The sequence below is a fragment of the Canis lupus genome, chromosome 3 (assembly GCF_003254725.2).
Source record: "Canis lupus dingo isolate Sandy chromosome 3, ASM325472v2, whole genome shotgun sequence".
NCBI classification, from domain to species: Eukaryota; Metazoa; Chordata; class Mammalia; order Carnivora; family Canidae; genus Canis; species Canis lupus.
This window is the reverse complement of record NC_064245.1, coordinates 88,697,134-88,717,981: the sequence shown is the minus strand read 5'-3', so window position 1 is coordinate 88,717,981 and position 20,848 is coordinate 88,697,134. Positions and strand designations below refer to the sequence as shown.

The 20,848-nt window shown below is 37.8% G+C and overlaps 1 protein-coding gene across 1 annotated transcript in view; it reads right to left on the bottom strand.

Moving 5' to 3' along the window:
• The window catches only part of KCNIP4 (potassium voltage-gated channel interacting protein 4), a 1,134,091-nt gene that overhangs the window by 379,044 nt on the left and 734,199 nt on the right, over nucleotides 1-20,848 (bottom strand).

The window sequence follows — 20,848 nt, the reverse complement described above, 5'->3', positions numbered from 1 at the left end:
CTCTGAAGGACATTCTAGTGTCAGCACTCTCCACGGGATTGGCTGAGACTACATCGCAGCTCAGCATCTTCTGCTGCATACGCTCTTCCTCTTCTCTTCTCTTAAGATGTTGATCTCAAGAGCATCCCATCAATATTCTTCACACTAAACATCTCTCAAGGGCCACGTCTCAGGGCCCCCACCTAGGATGCAATTTCTAGAGTGAAGAAAACCTAAGTGTCGAAACGTTGACTAATTTACTCAAAGCCACATTTATTGAGCCGCTATCTTCCTCCAGGATCCAGTGCTTTCTCATACTAGGCTTTACATCTTCTAGAACTTCAAGTGAAAAGTCACAGATTAAGGATCTTGTGCAGGGCCAATTTTACTCTACCAGAAATTTAAAATGCTGTTTTTAAACTAACAATATCAGAGTAGATATTGAGTTTTTAAATTCAAGTATGACTCTTTCAAAGATAATCTCTTACTTATAGCTGGTTGCTTTACTGTGTCAGACTACCCAGTTTGGAATCTACGTTTTACCAGTTTCGCCCAGTACTTGCCCCTTTTTACCAAAAATGAAATCATTAGAATATATATACATACCATTTGGATATTGAAGGAGGTTAAATTAGTTCATGAAAAGTTTTCAGAACAATGTTCAATACATTAAGTACTCAGGAAGTGCTTAAAATTCATTTAAACCTCATAGATACATTCTTTTTCCTCTGTGCTTAGGGTATCTGATTAATTAATTAATATACCTATAGGAATCATGCAATATCAATACAGCACACCTCCTCTGTGCCAGAATTTTAATTTATAACTTCATGTTAATAGGTTTCTTTCTTCTTCAGCGCACTCCACTGCTCTACAAACCAATTTAACAGTAAGTTCTTAACAATAAGTAAATTTAATTTGACATGTACATTTGGCAGTAACTAAATCTTGAATAGTCTCGTAGTGCCTGACAAATCAAGACCAAACCGAAGGCAGCTTTACAGGGCCCTGTTTTTGGGGCTGAATCTTGTCCACCTAAAATTATACGTTGAAGTCCTAGTTCCTGGTACCTCAGAATGCGATCTTATGTGGAAATTGGATCATTGTAAATGTAATTATCTAAAATGAGGCCATCCTGGGCCCCTAATTGAATATATCCTTATAAAAATGGGAAATTTGGACAAAAACATGCACACACTGGGAGAATGCCATGTGAGCACAAAGACAGAGATCAGGGTGATGTATCTATAAGCCAGCTGAGGAACGCAAAAGATTGCCAACAAACCACCAGAACCTAGGACAGAGACATGGAACAGATTCTCCTCCACAGCCTTCAGAAGGGACCAATCCTGCCAACACTTTTATTTTAGACTGCTAGCCTCCAGGACTATGACATGAGAAATTTCTGTTGTCTAAGCTACTGGGTTTGTGGTACGTCCTTATGGCAGTCCAAGGAATAACACATCTTTTGTGGCCCAACTTACAACTACTTTTCCAGGCTATTTTGCATCTTTCTGTTGTTTACTGCAGCCAAGTTAACACAGTCCTTAGCCCTCCTTCCTTTCTGCAAGAATGCATTACTCAAGTTAGTTTTCACGGTTGGCAAGTCCCCTTACTCTCTGTGTATCACTCACATGTAAAGTCGTCTCAGCCCAGCTTCTCCATGAAGGTTGTTCTTCCCTCTGACCCTGCCTCCATCTGTGTCCCCACTAGCATGTATTGTTTGGAATAACCACTTTTTTTCTCTTTCTTTTAAGAACTGTATACTATTATTAATCATTTTGGTCAAGTGTGTCTTCTATGTAAACTATACTGTGCATGGTTTAGGAACGGTGAGTCTGAGTTTTAATCCCTTCTTCATAGATAGAAAAGAGTATGGTTATTATTCTTATCATAGACATTCAATAACTAGCTATTGATTTCCTTCGGATGGTAGTATTTAAATAATATTTTTTTGCATGGTTTGTTGAAAAAAAAAAAACCTATCAGCTATGACTTGAAAAAAAGTATAAACAAAGAGAATTTTTGGGTCTTCACTGTAGGATATCAACTAATTGTTTTTATATAAGGATTTGTGTAGTTTCCTGTGTTGGATAAATGTTTGAATATATACTTACCATAGAATAATCAAGTTGGGACATTTTAGGAAAAGCATGCCCTTTTATTGAAATGCAAGTGTTATTCTGTGCATGAATTTAAATGGAAAACAATTCAAATGAGTCTGAGTTGATTTGACAAGAAAATCTTATTCTAGGGCATCATATATAAATGGAATAGATGAAATAAAAGGGGGTGTTATATATGTCCGTGTAGAGGGCTTCAAGACAAGAGAAAAATGGGAAACATGAAAAATGCCATGAGCTATTAGGTATTAGAATATGCTTTGATAGGAGAAAAGCCTTCTGGAGACTAAATAAGCTTCTGTATTATTTTCTCAGGGAACAGTTTGGTCTTAAAGATGATGAAATTTGGAGCACATGAAAATCAGGAGAGGGTGATAAGTTGACTAGTTTTAGGAATAATTAGGGACAAGCCTTGCAAAATTGGAAGGGTTACTTACATATAGAAATGTTAAAACTTTCATATTCTTGGCTTACGATGATTCTTTGGCTTTAGCAACCCCATTTTGGAGATTCAGTAAGGAAGATTATTTCTAATATTGCTGCCTCAGAAATGTAATTTTTAACCAATGTTCCTAGGGCCCTGCTGACTCCTGGATATGTTAGCTGTAGGTAAGCAGTAAAGATCTGAGGTCAGAGGCACTGGGTTCTCTTCTTGTCCATTCCCTAGCCTTGCTTTCTCAGGAGCATCCCTTTCTTTTGTCACGCTTTCTGAACAAATGCTACTGACACAAATGAGATGCATGCACTCCTGAGAAATGTCACAGCTATTAGAAAGTGATAATAAGCCTAATGCCATGTAATAATTTGAGAATTAAGGGATTACACAGTGAATATTTGCATGACCTATAAGGTTTGCATATTGAAAATTAATGTTATGAACAGACTGAAGCTATGGATAAGCATTTGTATGTTCTTACTATGCTTAGTTCATATCTACCTAAAACATGCAAGACTGGATCCTAAAATTTAAACCACATAGAAAAATTTCTTTATGCTGGTTTGTAAGAAAAAAACTGTGCAAGACACAGTTAAGCCATGCTGGCTTTCTGATTGATAGAACTAAGAACTAATACATGGGTATGTTTTAAGCCATTGAGTTTGTGATAATTTGTACACAGAAACCAAAAACCAACACAATGGGTGTCAATCCTCAGGGTTTTTATTTTATGGAGCACATGGGCCTTTCATTTTCCTTGAACTATTGTATAATTCTGTAAGTCATAGATAACTGATAATACAAATGATTTTTGTCAATAGACATGCAGATGAATTTTATCCATCAGAAGAAATACAATCTCCCTCTACTCCAAGGAATAAGCTATTTTTCCTCTATTTGTAAATTCATTTCATAATTTATCTGCCCATATATGGGTGGTACATTAAATTCTCTTTTGATTCAGTTGTAACATCCTATTGGTTCCCTTATTAATTAATGAGCTAAATAAAATATTTAACATGCATTCGTTTTAAGTCTGTGTAAGAGTTTTAATTTAGAAATGTATCATTTAACAGTGATCCATTCAGGGATTTCCAAATGTTATAGGGCAGAGACAAATATTTATGGATCTCATACCTGAAGACTAGAAGAGGGCTCAGTGTTGTACTTAAATTCTCATCTATTCCTTACACCAAACCCCCCAAGTCTGGTAAGAGGAGTCTCCATTTAAGGTCAGGAAATCAAGACTCAAACATATCACAAAAATTATTGAAGAACACACCTTCCCTTCCATTCTGTCATATAGTTTTCTTTTTTTTTTTTAATTTTTTATTTATTTATGATAGTCACAGAGAGAGAGAGAGAGAGGCAGAGACACAGGCAGAGGGAGAAGCAGGCTCCATGCACCAGGAGCCCGATGTGGGATTCGATCCTGGGTCTCCAGGATCGCGCCCTGGGCCAAAGGCAGGCGCTAAACCGCTGTGCCACCCAGGGTTCCCTGTCATATAGTTTTCTAATACCAAATGGAGCTTGTCTCCTTTCATTGTATTCAACACCTCTTCCCCCATTTCCTTAGTCCATTCTTGATGACAACATCTTCCTAATCACTCAAACTTCACAACATAGAAACCCTTTATCCTTTCATTTCCTTTTCTCCCTATATCCAACTGGTTCTCAAAGGCTATGAATTCAGCATCATTACTTCCTTCACAGCCACTCCCTCTTTCTGTCCCTGCTTCCACTCATCCTCATTTCTTCTCACACTAATAGAAGCTTAAACAGAGCCAGATCCAGTTTTGGATGCCTGGCATTTCTTCTATTTGGAGGGCCATCTTTAGGCAGAGGAGAGACATATTAAGAAAAGAAAAATTAGATAGTCCTTCAGGATGAGATAAGAAATCATAACAAACTAACAAAGTCAAAAAACTTCATGCCCCTGACTATAACCTGGCCCCCGCCCCACTCTAAACTTCCTGCAACCCAGAGCACTCATGGAGGCCATGCAAATAAAGCCCTAAAACCTATGCTTCTTTAGAGCCTGCTCTCAGTTCTTTCTGCATTCTTAGTAAAGGTAATAAGTTATGCAATGAGAAGTGCCAAAAGTTATCTAGAGCTTCATGGGGAAGGGGAAAGTTACAAACTTAGGAGATTTTAAATATATGGGGGCCTGAACTGCAGCCCAATATCCTGAATAAAACTTCAGGGGATCTGTGCTTTTAAAAAAGTTTCACAGGTGAAGTAGATGCAGCTGGCCCATGTATGAAGAGCTTGAAAACCACTGCTCTAGCTCAAAAAGAGATCTAATCCCATGACTCCAAGCTTGGCTAAAGCACACAAGGGCAACCGTCCTCCAACATTTCCTGGGCACTGGCCTCTGTACAGACAGTAGAGAATGCAGATGCCATAAAAAATGCAGGTAGAAAGAGCTTTGATTAACGTCTGATATTGAAACAACTCTTCTTCTATCTTTGAAGTAACCACATTGGCTTTGATTCAAGTAAAGCAATGAGCTTGATGAAAATCATCGCAGCCCAGATAATGTCCTGGTCCTGTTACTCAGAGGAGATGAAGAAAGGAATCTTTTGTTTAAGAGGAGTCTGGTTAAGGACCAGAAAAGAGACGTTTCCAACAGCCACACCGAACTAAAGACTTCACCGAACCCTTAGCTAGAAGAGGCTGGGCATAAACATCAGGGCTCCCCTGCAAGGATATCTACATAATTGTTTGCAATTTATTGCTTCTATCTTTATGCTTACATAATACTGTTCAATTCAGTACATGCAATCCATTTTAAAGTGTAAATCCTGTCATTCCTAGTTATACACTGGCTTTGTAAAGTCCATCATTTAAAGAATTATTTTGGATATGGGGAAAGAGAAAATTCCTTCAAAGTAGGACACGGTTGTACAGAATCCAGATCTGTCAGTTTCCCCCAGACAGGGAAGATCAGTCACCAGCATGATGTTTACATTCCCCCCACATACACCCATCCCATATGAAATGCAGGTTAGAAAGTCCTCTGTACTTCCAAAATGGTGAGAATAAATCTCCCTGTCCCTTTATGTCACGGTCTTGCAGTCCTCAAATAACTACCCATAGATAGAGCCCTCAGCAAATTTGTTATCAGAGGTATGTGTTTACACATGACAAGTCTCTGAGAAATAAAGAAAAAAAAAAAAAGAAAAGCATTGTCAGTGAAAATGAAGCTCTTCCTTCCAGAAACTAATATGATGAAATTTTAAAACACAGCAGGACATAAAACTATTTTTCTATTCAAAACAAACTAGGATATGATCAGTATTAAGTGCAATGAAAGTTGTAAATCAATATTTTTGCTCATTTGCTCTATCAACACACATTCCAGTTTCCCATGGTTACTGGGTGGTGCATCTGTTTGCCCCTCCTTGCATCCTTCTACATTCCCTGCTCTGTCTTGGGAGCTACACCAAGAGCCTTAAAGGCTCCCAAGCCCTCCAGCTTCTGGGTTGGGTTCAGCCCCTAGGGTGCCCTGGCTGAGTTGAGAGGGAGGAGAAGAGGGAGATGGAGTGTTTAAGTCCTTCCCAGAGGCCTGGCTGCAGCTGAGTTCACTCCTAGACCAAAGGTCACTTCCATCTCTTGCTCTCTGTACACCCCCCCCACCCCCAACACCTGCTGGGTTGTACTAGCTGCTCCTCCTTTATTTCATCTGGTTTCAAGATGGCCCAGTAAGTCCTGCTGTTACTAGCCTAGGAGAGTGTACTTTGCAAATAGTTCCCTTATTAAACTCTTCTCAAATTACTGAATGTGTGGATTCCATACCTTTCTGACTTGACCCTGATCAATACATTAATTGAATGGCGTTATACTCATAAGCCTATTGCTCATAAACTGCTTCAAAGTAGCTTAGCTTCTAGCATAGAATTTAACTTTATTACCAAAGTTTTAAAAAGATGTACTTATTACTCATTTGTTTCAAAACTGGATTTATGGCTTTTTTTTTTTTTTTTTAGGTTATGGGTTAATCCCTTAAAAAAAGATAAGAGGAAAAATCAAGTAATGTTTCTATGACTTCCGGCATTTTAAGTAATTTCATGCCCATATAAACCAGGAACTTTTTCTTCTAAATCACAGACTAAATATTATTCAATTAATCTCTCCATAGTATGAAAATTGGGACTCTGTCGATAAATGACCTAACCTTTGATATAATGTTTTTTGCTCAACAATCCATGACAGTGTTTATGTTTGTTATATTGTGCCAAAATACTTTAGGTCAAGAAACCATGTGTTCCTAAACATTGTTTATTATAAAAGAATAATTTATCCCAAAATAACAACCTTCAGAGAGGAAAAACAGTATGCCTGTGTCAACAATTGCTAAGCCTTTGACAGAATGGTGAGTAATGGAGTTAATAATCTGGAAATATGGAATATTGAAACTACCAAACCCATATTTGGATGACTAAATTAGTGTTACACTTTTCACGTTCCTGCATAATTTTAATGTATTTGATGATAGTCGTTGTGTTTTGTCTAATATTAAAGTATGCTTACACCATTCCATCATATGATACTTTCATCAAATGCTAATTATTTTACTAATTTTAACATGATTAAATATAAACAGTAAACTTCTGCTGTCAAGATGCATTAATCATTGGTTTTTCTTTTTTCAGTTCAGGAAGTATTGGTCCTGAAAGAGAACTGGACCAAATTCAAAATGTGATAATCCATGAGGAAAAAAAAAAAAAAAGCAGCTGAAGGAAACAACACTAAGAAAAGCCAAGGGAAGTGACAAATCACAGCAAATAACAGAAGATTTATCCCTACTGAGAAAGACATCACAATTCAATTTGCTAAATTATTTTATTTATCTCTGAGCAGTAATATAAATGATCTATCTGTTTTGATGAACACTCAAACTTTGCTGAATGGAAAATTGCACTGCTTCTAACATGTCAAATTTGGATATAGTAAAAGAAGATGTGAATTAAATTGGTTTTGAATATACCTCATTAAAAGATGGATTGTCAGCTTAGAAATATCTTCCCAGTAGCTTTATTCGAACCAAACACTTTTCTTAAGAGGAATCACATAAGTGTACAAACTAAAATAATAATTGATTATATGTTGGTCCCTACATTTGAAATGTTCTTGAATTCCAAATGCAGTAAAAGGCTAAGAGGATTACACAAAGAGAAATATTGAGTTTGATCAAAGACATTTGCAGTGAACTAGAGTTTTATAGTTTCAGACAAAACAATTTATAAAACCCTAAATTTTAGTCTCTTTATTCCTTCATGCATTTATGTATTTTACTATTTACTGAAATACTCTTGAGTACAAAGTTTGTCTTAGGAAATGGTGGTTGGATATGGGAACGTCCCTGTCTTCAAAGAAAAGAAAAATGGTAGAAGACTTCATCTGAGTAATTGGATTGGCTATATACCTGAAAGTGCTCTGAGTCTTCCAGAACTACATACCTGGAGCCTCTGCTCTACTGTCGAGGAAGCTGGGAAATGAATTCTAAGTTGAGACCTAAGAGATGCAGAGGGATTACCTAAGTGAACAGAGAAGGGTTGCAAGTGAAGGGGTTTCCAAGCAGAGGTAGTAACATCTTCAAAAGGCCAGAAATGAGAGGCCCTTGGACCACCCGAGGGGATCCCAAAAAGTTGAGTTTGGCAAGAACAAAGATGTGAAATTTCAGCAGAGGACATTGTTGACATAAGGTAAGATGAGGAAAGGATTTTCAGAATGGTGAGGTGAAAGAAAAGTTATTAGTGGTTGTCTGATATCCCTGTTAGGAAGGAAATGAGCTCTGGTTAGAGATATACCCACACTTGGGCTAAGAAGCAAGGCTCTGAGGAAGGCCGGTAGCAAGCACTGAAGTTAAGAAGAGAGAAAGCTAATCGATCTGCATCGGAAAGAAACAGGCTTTCATGGTTTGAGGACATGAGAAAATGAGAAGGAACTGGGGAGATAAAAGAGCAGGGACAGAAATACAAATGGGGGCAAAGAAGTTATAAAACAGGCAATTTGTTTGTTTCACTGTTGAAAATGTCCTTTTCTCACTTCTCCCCCCAAAATATCAATATTGTCTACCACAAAGACAAACGACACGTAGGATTATTCTTATTTTGTTTTATACTTGTAGACATCAAAGAGAGAGTCCCAATTCCACATCTGTTGTGATACCAAGGCAGAGATGGACCTACAGAACTGGCCGTTAGAATCAGGATGTAGGGTAAAGCAGCAATTCAATGGAGAGAGGGTGTAGGACCCAGAGGTGACTCTGGAGCCTGCAGGAATGTGGGAGAGAGTGTGAGACTGTCCAAAAGACAGTGTGTAGGAGTTGGAACCAATCCTTGAGATTCAGGGCATGGGAGTGCCAGCTGATGTCTAGGGTATACAGAACTTGGGGACCTTTGGGATTGATTTGAGGATGATGACAGTAGTAAGCAGGATAGCACCTGACTCCATTGGCACTCTGGATTCAAGGTGGAAACAGGCATGGAGGGAAGCAAGACTGAAAAGAGGGAGGCCAGTCAGGGAAGCATGCACATTGCATCACTTGCAAAACTACCCTTGAGTCTGATTTTCTGGAAGGGCTCCCCAGGTTGTTATCTCAGTTAGCCTGGTCCCAACCTGGGGACCCAGAGCAGGCGCTGAGGCCTTGGTCAAAGACATTATTAGCCCCCCTTGTCTTGGAGGAGTGTTCAATATAGTTGGGTGATGGTGTGTATGTGAATGTGTGCATTGGGGAGGGAATAATTAGAAACAGAGCAAGAGATAACCACATAATTCAACTGGTTATTATTCCGGAGCAATTTGTGAGCGTAAAATTGCGTGTGTGTTTACTCATTCAATAAGAAAGTCATTGAGAGCTCAATTGAATCAAATTGGAAATTGATAAGCTCCATATTCTGTAGTTCTGCCCTGGTAGAAAAGTAGACCTCAATTCAGAGACTATCAGTCTTAATAAGCAGTTAATGAAGGAGCTTGAAATAAAGGCAATCTGTTCACTGGGGTGCTTTGAGAAGACAGGCCCCGAGCTAGCCATTACTTCTTGTTAATAGGCACAGAAGATAATGAATATAAAATTTATATCCCTGTTACCATAACATTTAAGTTACATCTTCACGCTCATCCTGTATCTTGTCATCGTGGAGTTATGTTTCTATCTAAATATCTACTCGCTAAGAAGAGCAAGGGGCCTCCCTGTGATATTAAAAAGTCTCTTTTCAACGACTGCGAGGACTATACAGATTCTAAACTGAAGACTAGGAATGAGCGTTAAAGGAAGGTACCTTTGTTAGAACGATTGCAAGAAACTTTGCTTCCTTAAAGATTTAAATGCCGTTAAATGAATTCCAGAGACAATGACAGTATTGATCAAGCTCTAAGTAACTCAATTTATATAAAAGAACCATGAGTATGCTATTAAAACTAAAACTCTAACTCACGACTTTCACAGGCTCCCGCAATCCTATCTGGCCCTTGGCTCTCTGTCTAGGTCTACTCGGGCTGCTACAACAAATTAACATAGATTGAGTCGCATGAACAACAGCAACTTGTCTTTCACGGTCCTGGAGGCTGGGGGCTCCACGATCAGGATGCCAGCACCGACGGGTTCTGCGGAGAGCTGTCGTCCTGGCTTGCAGACAGCTGCCTTCAGGCTGTGTCCGCACAAAATGGGGGAGAAAGAGAGCAAGTTCTCTCATGACTCCTCTTATAAGGACACCACTTCTATTGCCAGGGCCCTATCCTCATGCCCTCTTCTCAGTCAGCTTATCTCCCAAAGGGACCTCCAAATGCCATCAGATTGGGGCTAAGGCCTCAGCATATGAATTTTGGGGGTGAAGACACAATTCAGTCCATAGCAGTCCCCTGTCTTGTATGATAGTCTTCCCTTCCTGCCTGTAGATGAAGGGTGTGGGCTCCCGTCCAAGCCCGCCCACCCCCTGTGCTCTGGCTCTGAGGAGTTCTTCATGCTCAGGGAGGTCACTTCATGTATTCCTTTCTCTTCTCTATCTGCAGCTTTCCTTTCTCTGCTGGACTGGTGCCATCAGGCTACACAATACTGAAAGTTCCCTGTCTTTAAAATAAATATGAAAATAAAATCGAGGAGCCTTTCAACCCCACATGCTCCTCCAAGCTTACTGCCTGTTTACTCCCTATTACAGCAAATTGCCCCAAACAGTGTGCCTGTATTCATTCTAACTTCTCTCCTCCCATCTCTCTCTTTTCAAAAGAAGCAATGCCACAATTCAAACAATGTAGAAAACTATGAACAAAGAAATCTTGCTTCTGTCTCTGCTCTTCCCAATTCATATATGAATCCTTCTATGAGTTTCTAATTTTCTGATCCTTTCTTTTGCAGAAGTCAGTACACCATACAGTCTTTTCTGGATTTTATTTGTTTTTACTCAAAGACATAACCTGAAGATCTTTCCACTGTCAATGTTTGAAGAATTTCTTCATTCTATTTTTTTTTTCTAATGGTTGCATGTCATCAGTTATTCCCCATTCCTCTCTTGATGGACAGTTGCTTGTTACTGTCATACAAACAAAACTACATGTGGCATTTCATATTTGTGCAAGTGTCTGTGCAGAATAATTTCTGAGTAGTAGACTGCTTGCTCAGAGAGCAAATGCATCCATAATTTATTGTCAAGTTTTGCTTCTTAGGAGCTATTCCATATTCTCCTTCAACCAACAACGTATGAAACTTATTTTCCTGAAACTTTGCCAACTGTGTCATACTTTGTATTGATAGATCCACAAAAAATCATATTTAAGTGTGGTTTTAATTTGTATTTCTATAATTATGAGTGTCATTGAACACATTTTCTGTATGGTTAAAGAGCATTGTTATTTCTTTCTCTGTTAACAGTTTTTAGATACAAAGCCTTTGCCTATTTTTTTTTTTTTTTTTTTTTTTGTGGGTTGCTGGTCTTTTTCTTCTCAATTTCTTTAAGCTATTTATATACTACAGAGATTATCCCATTATCTGTGATAGGAACACATTATCCTTTCAGTTTATTCTAATCAATATTTTCTCCTTACACATTACTAAAATTTCCATTGTTGAGATCAAAAATGACTTCTATGTAGCTCACCCAATAATCAATTCTCAGTTACTAACTTGATTGGCTGGCAGTTTTCCACATAATCGATCATTCCTTCCTCCTTGAAATACTTTCTTCACATGATTTCCTGGATACTGAACATGCTATCTATACGTTGACAGTTCTAAACTTTATATCTCCATCTTGCAACTCTCCACTGAAAGTCAATATCATGGTCACCTCTACACATGGGTCTATTATAGGAATCTTAAACTCAGTGTGTTCTACTGAGTTTTATCCTTCCAAATGAATTTCATGGCAATTTGAACTCCTTTTTGTTCTCAATCCCCATGATCAATATATCAGCAAAGTCTGTTGTCTTTACCTTCGGAATGTATGTACAGTACAATCTTTCTAAATTTACCTCTCCTACCTTGTCCCAGACATCATGGTTTCTCTCCACATTATTGCATTAATTTCCAACTAATCTTCTTGCTTTACCCCAGCACATCTTCTATTTATACATATCATAATGATCAGAGTAATCCTTCTGAAAGGTCAGCCAGATCGTATTGTTTTTCTGTGCAAAACTTTCCAATGGCTTCCCTTGACACTCAGAATAGAAGCCAAAGTCATGATAATAGCTTACAAGATTTCACATCAAGTGCTAATTTTTCACTTTAGTCTCCCTCACTTCTTTTTTTTTAAGGATTTATTTATTTATTTATTTGGGAGAGAGAGAGAGAGGGTGGGGGGAAACATAGCAGGGGAGGGGCAGAAGGAAAGGGAAAGAGAATCTCAAGGAGGTTTCTTATTCCATGCAGAGCCCAAAATGAGGCACAATCTCATAACCCTGAGATCATGACCTGAGCTAAATCAAGTAGGATGTTTAACCTACTGAGCCACCCAGGTGCCCCAATTCTCCCTCACTTCTTTTGCTCTCAGCATGCCAGCAGTTCCCTTGCTATTACTTGAACATGTCCACCATGTGTCTTGCATTTGAAATCTTCTGTCTCTTGAGTACTCTTCCTCCAGCTACCTATGTGGCACCCTTACCTCTTTTTTTTTCTTTTACTTTTTTTTTCTCATATCACACCTTATCTTTGAAGCCTTCCCCGAATAGCTCTTTAAAACTCTTAATCCTAGGGCACTTGGGTGGTTCAGTGGTTGAGTATCCACCTTCAGCTCAGGTTGTGATACCAGGGTCTTGGAATCAAGTCCCACATCAGGCTCCCTGCAGGGAGTTTGCTTCTCCCTCTGCCTCTCTCTCTGTGTCTCTCATCAATCAATCAATAGATCAATCAATCTTTTAATCCCCACTCCCTCCACACAAAATTCCTTATCCAGCATTAGTTTATTCTACTTTTGTTTATTGATAACATTTGTCATTGAACATGCTATATATTTTTATTATTTATATATTTATTATTTCTTTCATTGTACTAGGATATAAGTTGCTTGAGAATCTGGATTTTCATCTGTTTCATTCACTAGTATCACCTAGTACATTGCCTGGCTTGCAGCATGTGCTCAGTAATTATTCATGAGTGAAAAAGTACATTCTTCCTTATGGTATAGATTTTAAAGCAAAATAATGTGACTCGGTATATTTACTTTAAAACAAAAATCCAAATGTCAATTTTACCTCTACCACAGTTGAAGAGCACTAGAGATAGTAAAAGAAATAAGACATGGCCCTGCCCTTAAAAGAACCGAAAACAGTAAGAGTGAATGCATGTTTATATACAAGCAATACAGAAATTCAAAATAAAAGAGACCTCAAAGTATATGCTGAACAATCATTATTCATTGTGCTTTCAACTCATTTCAGCATTGTGACCAGTTCTTCAATTTACATTTCATTTTAATTACATAAGCTTGTATTATTCACAACTGCAAGGACTCTTACTTTATTGATGTTGGAATGGCAGCCTAGAGAGCTTAAATGATTCATTATCAGACCTGCAAAAGAGATGGATACTTGCCTATCTAACATCTGTTTTTGTTAACAACAGAATGCCAATTTTATGAGGAGTGATAATGCTCTCAGCCAAAAGACCATGTTTCCAGATTTGATGCAGCTGGATCTGGCCATGTGGTAAAGTTCAATCCAATGCATTGTAAAAATAAGTGATGTGTAAGACATCAGGAAAGCTCCCAGGGTACCTGCGTGGCTCAGATGGCTGAGCGTCCAACTCTTTATCTAAGCTCAGGTTTTGATCTCAGGGTCATGAGTTGAAGTCCTGCAGTGGGCTTCAGCATGGAGCCCTAAAAGGAACTGCCTCACCTGGGAGGCATGTCCTTCTTGTCCTTTCTTCTTTTCTCCTTCCTGCTGCTTGGGATGTAAGCAAGATGGCTATAACTCCAACTGTGTTTGACCATAAAGATGACTTGTGAATGCAAGACTTACCCTAGGGCAAGGGTTAATAAAGTCTCTGTATACTTTGTGGGTTGTATCTGGTCTCTGCTGTATACTTTCCTTTCTTGTTTTTTCTCTGAACCATCAGGAATGAAGTGAGTCCTACCATTGTCCTAGCTTGCCATCTTGAAAGATGTTTCAGGTCATGTAGGGAGTGGGAACTCAGGTGAATTTGCTGAGACTGCGGAGACTGAGGCAGCTAATGTTTACTGGACAGAGTATCAGAGAAAAGAAAACTTCACAGAGAGAATACTCAGATGTGCAGAGCATCCACCTTGATTACTGATCAGAGTTCTGATCATCATATGCATGTGAGAAATGACCCAAGGATAGAGAAAGAACCATTACAAAATATTAGAGGAGACAGCACTCAGAACTCACACAGGACCAGGTGTAACCTCTCAATTATGAGATTGGGACATTAGATAATTCATGGGACACGAGAGCATTGGGTAAAGTATGCAGAAAGGTCAGACTCAAGAGTGAAATATAATTACCATAGGCAAAATGCTGTTTTCATTATAGTCAACAAATATTAAAAGCAAAACCCAGGGTGTCTGGGTGGCTTATCATCTGACTGTTGATTTCAGCTCAGATCATGATCTCAGGGTTGTGAGATCGAGCCCCATGTTGGGCTTCATGCTGGGTCTAGAACCTGTTTAAGATGTTCTTTCCTTCTGCCCCTCCTCTCTCTCTCTCTTTTTCTCTCAAAAAAAAAAAAAAAAAAAAAAAGAAAAAGAAAAGGAAAGGAAAAGAAAAGAAAAACAAAACCCAAAAGAAACAAACTGATTTGAAACAACTTAACTGAATTCTAGAACAAAGCTCAAGAATATGTACAATAAGGAAAAAAATCCCAGCACACTATAACATAAAATTCACGACATTTGGTGTCTAATCAGATTACCAGGTTCTATATAAGAAACCCGAAAAATACAATCAACAAAACAAGTAAAAAATTATTCCATCAAAACCAAACCAGAACTGCCACATGGGTTAGAAAAAGAAGATAAAAAGATAAATATATGAGGGGATGGATCTAGTTAACTAGATGGGAGGAATCCTTTTACAATGTATATCAGTATCAAATCACCATGATGTATACTTTAAATATCTTATAATTTGACTTGATAATTACACCTCAACAAAACTGAAATTTTTAAAAATAGATAATCTGAGTAACTCTACATCTGTTTAAAGACATTAAATTTGTAATTAAAAATTTATCATATAGAATACTCCAGGCTCATATGGTTTCACTGATGATTCTTCCAAACATATAAAGAGGAAATCATAGACATTCTAAGCAAACTCTTCAAGAAAACTGAAGAAAAAAGACTTTTCTATACATTCTGTGAGGTCAGCATGGCCCTAATACCCAAGCCAGACAAAGACATTACAGTTGAAGGAAAACTGCAGATGAATATCTCTAGTGAACAGAGAAAAAAATATAAACCAAATGTTAGCAAATCGAGTTCAATAATATATTAAATGAAAATACATTGTGATCAAGTAGGACTTATCTCCGGATTGCAGAGGGAACAATTTTCTAACATTAGAAAATCAATCTCTGTAATTTAGCAAATTAATATACTAAAAAAGTGATGATCTCTATAGATGCTAAAAGACCATTTGCTAAAACTCCAACATCTGTTCCTAAGGAAAAGATTCAGCAAACCAAGAATAAAAGGAAACTTCCCCAGCCAATCAAAAGCTTTGAAAATCCTGTATCTAACCTAATGGTGATAGAATGAATGCTTCCCCCCAATATCAGAAATGGATATCTGCTCTCACCTCTTCTATTTGACATTATAGTGCAGGTTCTAGCCAGTGCAATCAGGAAAAAAAAGAAGGAAGGAAGGAAGGAAGGAAGGAAGGAAGGAAGGAAGGAAGGAAGGAAGGAAGGAAGGAAAAAGAAAAGAAAAGAAGGAATGAAAGAAGAAAGAAGCAGAGAAAGGGAGGGAGGGAGGACGGAAGATTTCAGGACTGAAAATGAAGAAGTAAAATGGTTTTCATTTGAAGATGGCATGTTTATGTGTAAATTCCAATGAAATATGCATAAAAATCTATTAGAGTTAACTAAATTTAGTATAAGTGCATTTCTTTTTACTTATGTTGAACAACCAGAAATTAAAATAAAATAATTTACAGTGCCATTAAAAATTGAAGACATAATAATATTGTCAATTTTCCCCAAGATGACTTATAGATTCAACACACAATCCAAATCAAAGCCATAGAAGGCTTTTTTTTTGTTGTTGTTTTGTTTTCACAAAGCAACAAGCTGATTCTGAATTCATAAGGAAATTAAAAGAATCTAAAATAGCTCCAAGGAAATAAAAGAAAAAAATAACACTACCAGATTTCAAGACTTGGTATACAACTATAATTATCAGCATAGTGTGGTATGGATGCAACAACAGTAAAACAGATTGATGGAATCAAAAAAGGCCCCTTAATAAATGGAAATTTGATTTTTAATAACAGTGCAGGCAAACCAACTGAAAATAATCTTTTGGACAAGTGGTGCTATAAAAACTGGATGTGTTGTTTGTCAGGCAAAGAAAGACAAATAGCATATGACGTCACTTATATGTGGAATCTAGAAAATATAAATGAATAAACAAACAAAAAGCCGAATCAGACCTATAAATATTGAGAACAAACTGTTGGCTGCCGGAGGGGAGAGGGGTGGGCAAAATGAGTGAAGGGGAGTGAGATATACAGGTTCCGGGTATGGAATGAATAAGTCATAGGAATAAAAGTTACAGCATAGGGAATACAGTCAAAGATATTGCAGTTGTGCCATATGGTGACGTATGCTCCTGGTGAGCATAGCATAATATATAAATCTTGTCGAATCACTATGTTGTACACCTGAAACTAATGCAACATCACATTGTGTGTCAACTGTACTCATGTTAAAAAAATACAACATAAAATTAAAGCAAAATAAACTAATTTAGAAAACGGATCCGTGCTGGCCTGGAGAAGTGTGGTGAGGAAAGCCAGGAGTAAGGGATTAAGGAGACATGGAACTTTTAAGGATGATAGATGTACAGTTCACTATTTGGATTGGAATTATTTAATGAATAAGGGCCCAATGCTGCCAAATGGGTCACAACTTTTTTTTGTTTGAGTATATATAATATATACTCATATATTTATGGATATATAGATATTGATATAAACTTATCAAGTTAAATATTTTGAAATGTGCCACTTATTTTATGTCTATATACCTTAATTTAAAAATGTAAAAATGTAAAAAAAGAGAAAGAATAATCACTTAGGATTTTTCCTGATTTAAAGCATGTTATGAATGCATCAAACTCTGGATCCCATCACATACTCAACAATTTGAGACCACACTAGCATGGAGTTACTAATGTCTCTGTACTTACTAGTGCTAAAAATACATTTTCTATAATGTGGAGATTGACAGATTATATGCTAAATGCTTCTTTGTTAATATTGTCATCAACACTGACATGCAAAGCATTCCTGCCCTTTAAAGTTCAAGTCACCACTGTTCATCAGTTGTCACTTTTATTTGAAGCATATTTACAAAATTATAAATGCATTACATGCTCTTGTCTAATAAAAATTATAATTACACTCAAGAGTACAGAATGTAAGATGAAAGTCCTGCTCTCCTCCCACTTCTAAATATTTCTTTAAGATAAACAATGAGGGTGACAAAGAGGATGAACTGCCATTTCCAGTTCTTACTGATGCCTGAAATCACTTATGTTCTTTTGTGAACAGAAAGTACTTGAATAGAAATTGTGCAGTGATTCATGGTCCTGGGGAAGACTTCTGATGCTCTGATGAAGCCACCGTAAAGTTCTCAGAAAATCAGTGTCTTAGAACTCTGTAGCTATAAATTTGGACTGCTTTTAAGCCACCTTGTGTTCCAGGTAGTGAATAATTTTTTTAAAAGATTTTATTTATTTAATCATGAGAGACACACAGAGAGAGAGAGAGAGAGAGGCTGACAGGCAGGCAGAGGGAGAAGCAGGCTCCCCTTAAGAACTGCTATCCCAGGACCCCGGATCACGCTCTGAGCAGAAGGCAGATGCTCAACCACTGAGCTACCCAGGTGTCCCACAAACAATTGTTCTTAAAATAAAAGGCATTCCTAAAGGGATTCATTTGTCCATGTGTTTGATCAGAAAAAGAGCATTATTTTTGCTTTGGAGGGAAAAAATAAAGGGAGGAAGGAAGGAAGGAAGGAAGGAAGGAAGGAAGGAAGGAAGGAAGGAAGGAAGGAAGGAAGGAAGGAAGGAAAGGAAAGAAATAGAGAAAAGAAAAGAAAAAAAAGAAAAGAGAAAGAAATGGAAGACGGGAGGGCTAGTTTCATATACTAGAGCAATTCCTCTTTTTTACTTTTAATCAGTGCCTTTCTCCCAGCCATGTTTGGTAATACTGTGGTATTGACTGGGAACCCTTTTTCTTTGGGGACAATGATGACAAAAGAGAAGCTTAGAGATAGTGGCAGGAAACCATGAGTGTCTGTCCTTAGCCCTCCACGAACAGCACTTAGCTCTCTCCATTCCCTTTTGCAGTTTGATAGTTATAGTGAACTCTCAGCATCAGGTGCACCAGAGAGAGGTGTCCATACCTGGAAAAGACCCTTTTAAGCACAGGTGTGCAGGGTCTCTTTTTACTACTAGGCTAGGCAGGCTATGGAAATGGATATGCAAATAAAGGACAGCTTTACAGAAACCATCTAGATTTTTCTCTTACATCCAAAGGCCTATTACCCTAAGGTAGATGGAGCCTTAATTTCCAACAGTCTCAGAAAATAACTCAACAATCTTTGATAGACTAGGAATAACAATATTTATTGAGTTCCCATTATACACCCAACATGATTCGAAACTTTATATTTGTAAACATTCTACGTCCAGGCCATATTAACCTGGAGAGAACAAAGTCAAAGGGTCAAGACAAGAATCATCAAACAGCATATCTGCCTTTACCCTTCCTGCCCCATCTCTATACCATCTCCTTAAAACATGATTTGCATGTATTTCTGGGAGTTCACTGATATACCTCACATGTGCTCACAAATAAAATCTTCTCAAGTACCAGAAAACACCTGACAGTTTACTTCTATTTGCTCACTCTCCTTTTGATCTATGACTGTGATTAGAGCAGCTGATAGTCATAAAACACAGCTAAATCACTTCTACTCTGCCAATAGCCCCAGCGATGTTGCGCACACAAGCAAATTTATTTAAAATTCTTTTTCATAAAGAATTGATGTAAGTCAACCTGTATCTACAGCTTTGAATGCTATCATCCTTGAATCAAAAATGAAAACTTCCAAGGTGGATACAAAAAGCACTTCAATAGTGTTATCAAACTGTACCAGTAGGCTTTTTGGCAAAATAGATATTAGAAATAAATTTTCATTGAATGAATAAGGGCCCAATGCTGCCAAATTGGTCACAACTTTTTTGTTTGATTCTCTCTCTTTTTTTTTAAGATTATTTATTTTTAAGAGAGAGAGAAAGAGAAAGAGATTGTGAGTGAACAGGGGGAGATGGAGAGAATCTCAAGAAGATTCCCTGCCAAGCACAGAGGTGGACACAGGGCTTGATCTCATGACCCTGAGATCATGACCTGACCTGAAATCAAGAGTCAGACACTCAACCTATTGAGCCACCCAGGAGCCCCAATTCTGTTTACTTTTTCTGGTTGTTATGTTTTATATTTGCTTTTTAGGGCAGTCCTCCCACAACTGGCTTCTGATAGAAGATCTGGTCCTAAATTAAAGGACCCCAGAATTGGGCAGCCCAGGTGGCTCAGTGGTTTGGCGCCGCCTTCAGCCCAGGGCCTGATCCTGAAGACCCTGGGATTGAGTCCCACGTTGGGCTCCCTGCATGGAGCCTGCTTCTCCCTCTGCCTGTGTCTCTGCCCCTCTCTCTCTCTGTGTCTCTCATGAATAAATAAATAAAATCTTAAAAAAAAAAAGACCCCAGAATGGCTCACCCCATGTGCTACTCAGTCTCTTAGTCTCTGGCCCTGACTTTCTGTGTTCAAAATCTTTTGTGCATCTCTGTTTTCTTACTTTATGAGTTATAGTCCAGAAGAACTGTCATTCTCTTAAACAATTAGATTTCTGTTAGGCCTATTCTATAATGCGGGCAAACATTCCCCCACATATAAAATAGGAGCATCCTTACCTTGTTATCCTATTTCTATAGAGAAACAAATGCAGCTTTATTTATTCAGAGTCCAAGCAACTAGGAGTTCAAATAAACAGAATGTTTGGAAGGGAAAAAAAAAAAAAAAAAAAAAAGGTACTCTTGAGATTAAAGTACTTTTAAGGAAAAATCAAATTGCATTTAGTAAACCTTTACCACTGAGGTCTATGTTTGGATATGGCCATGATGCCCCAGCCACAGATAACAGACTCCTCCCATTCATGGAGTCCTGTGTTCAGTAACTTTTAAAATCATTAGTGAAACATGGTAATTCTTTCTTCGGCGTCAATTTTATCAAGCTACTTTTTTACAGGATGAAGGGGAGTATTTTCTTTATTATAACTATAACCATGAGTATACTATGGAGTAGAATGTGTAACTGGCTTGGGTGGCTAACCATCTTTGAAGAAATTTTGCCCTTTGTGGTCAGCCAGTAGTGTAAAGACCCCAGACTTCTTTGGAAAATTTAGATAAACATGAAAAAGTAATATTTGAGACTGTCAGTAAACATAAAATAATTTTACCCAAATATAGAATGTCCATATCTTAATTTTAATGCATTAATCCCTGGGAGCTGAGTCAGAGAGGAAGCGGGGAAAGTGAAGATCATTGTTTAACAGAATAGCAGCTAT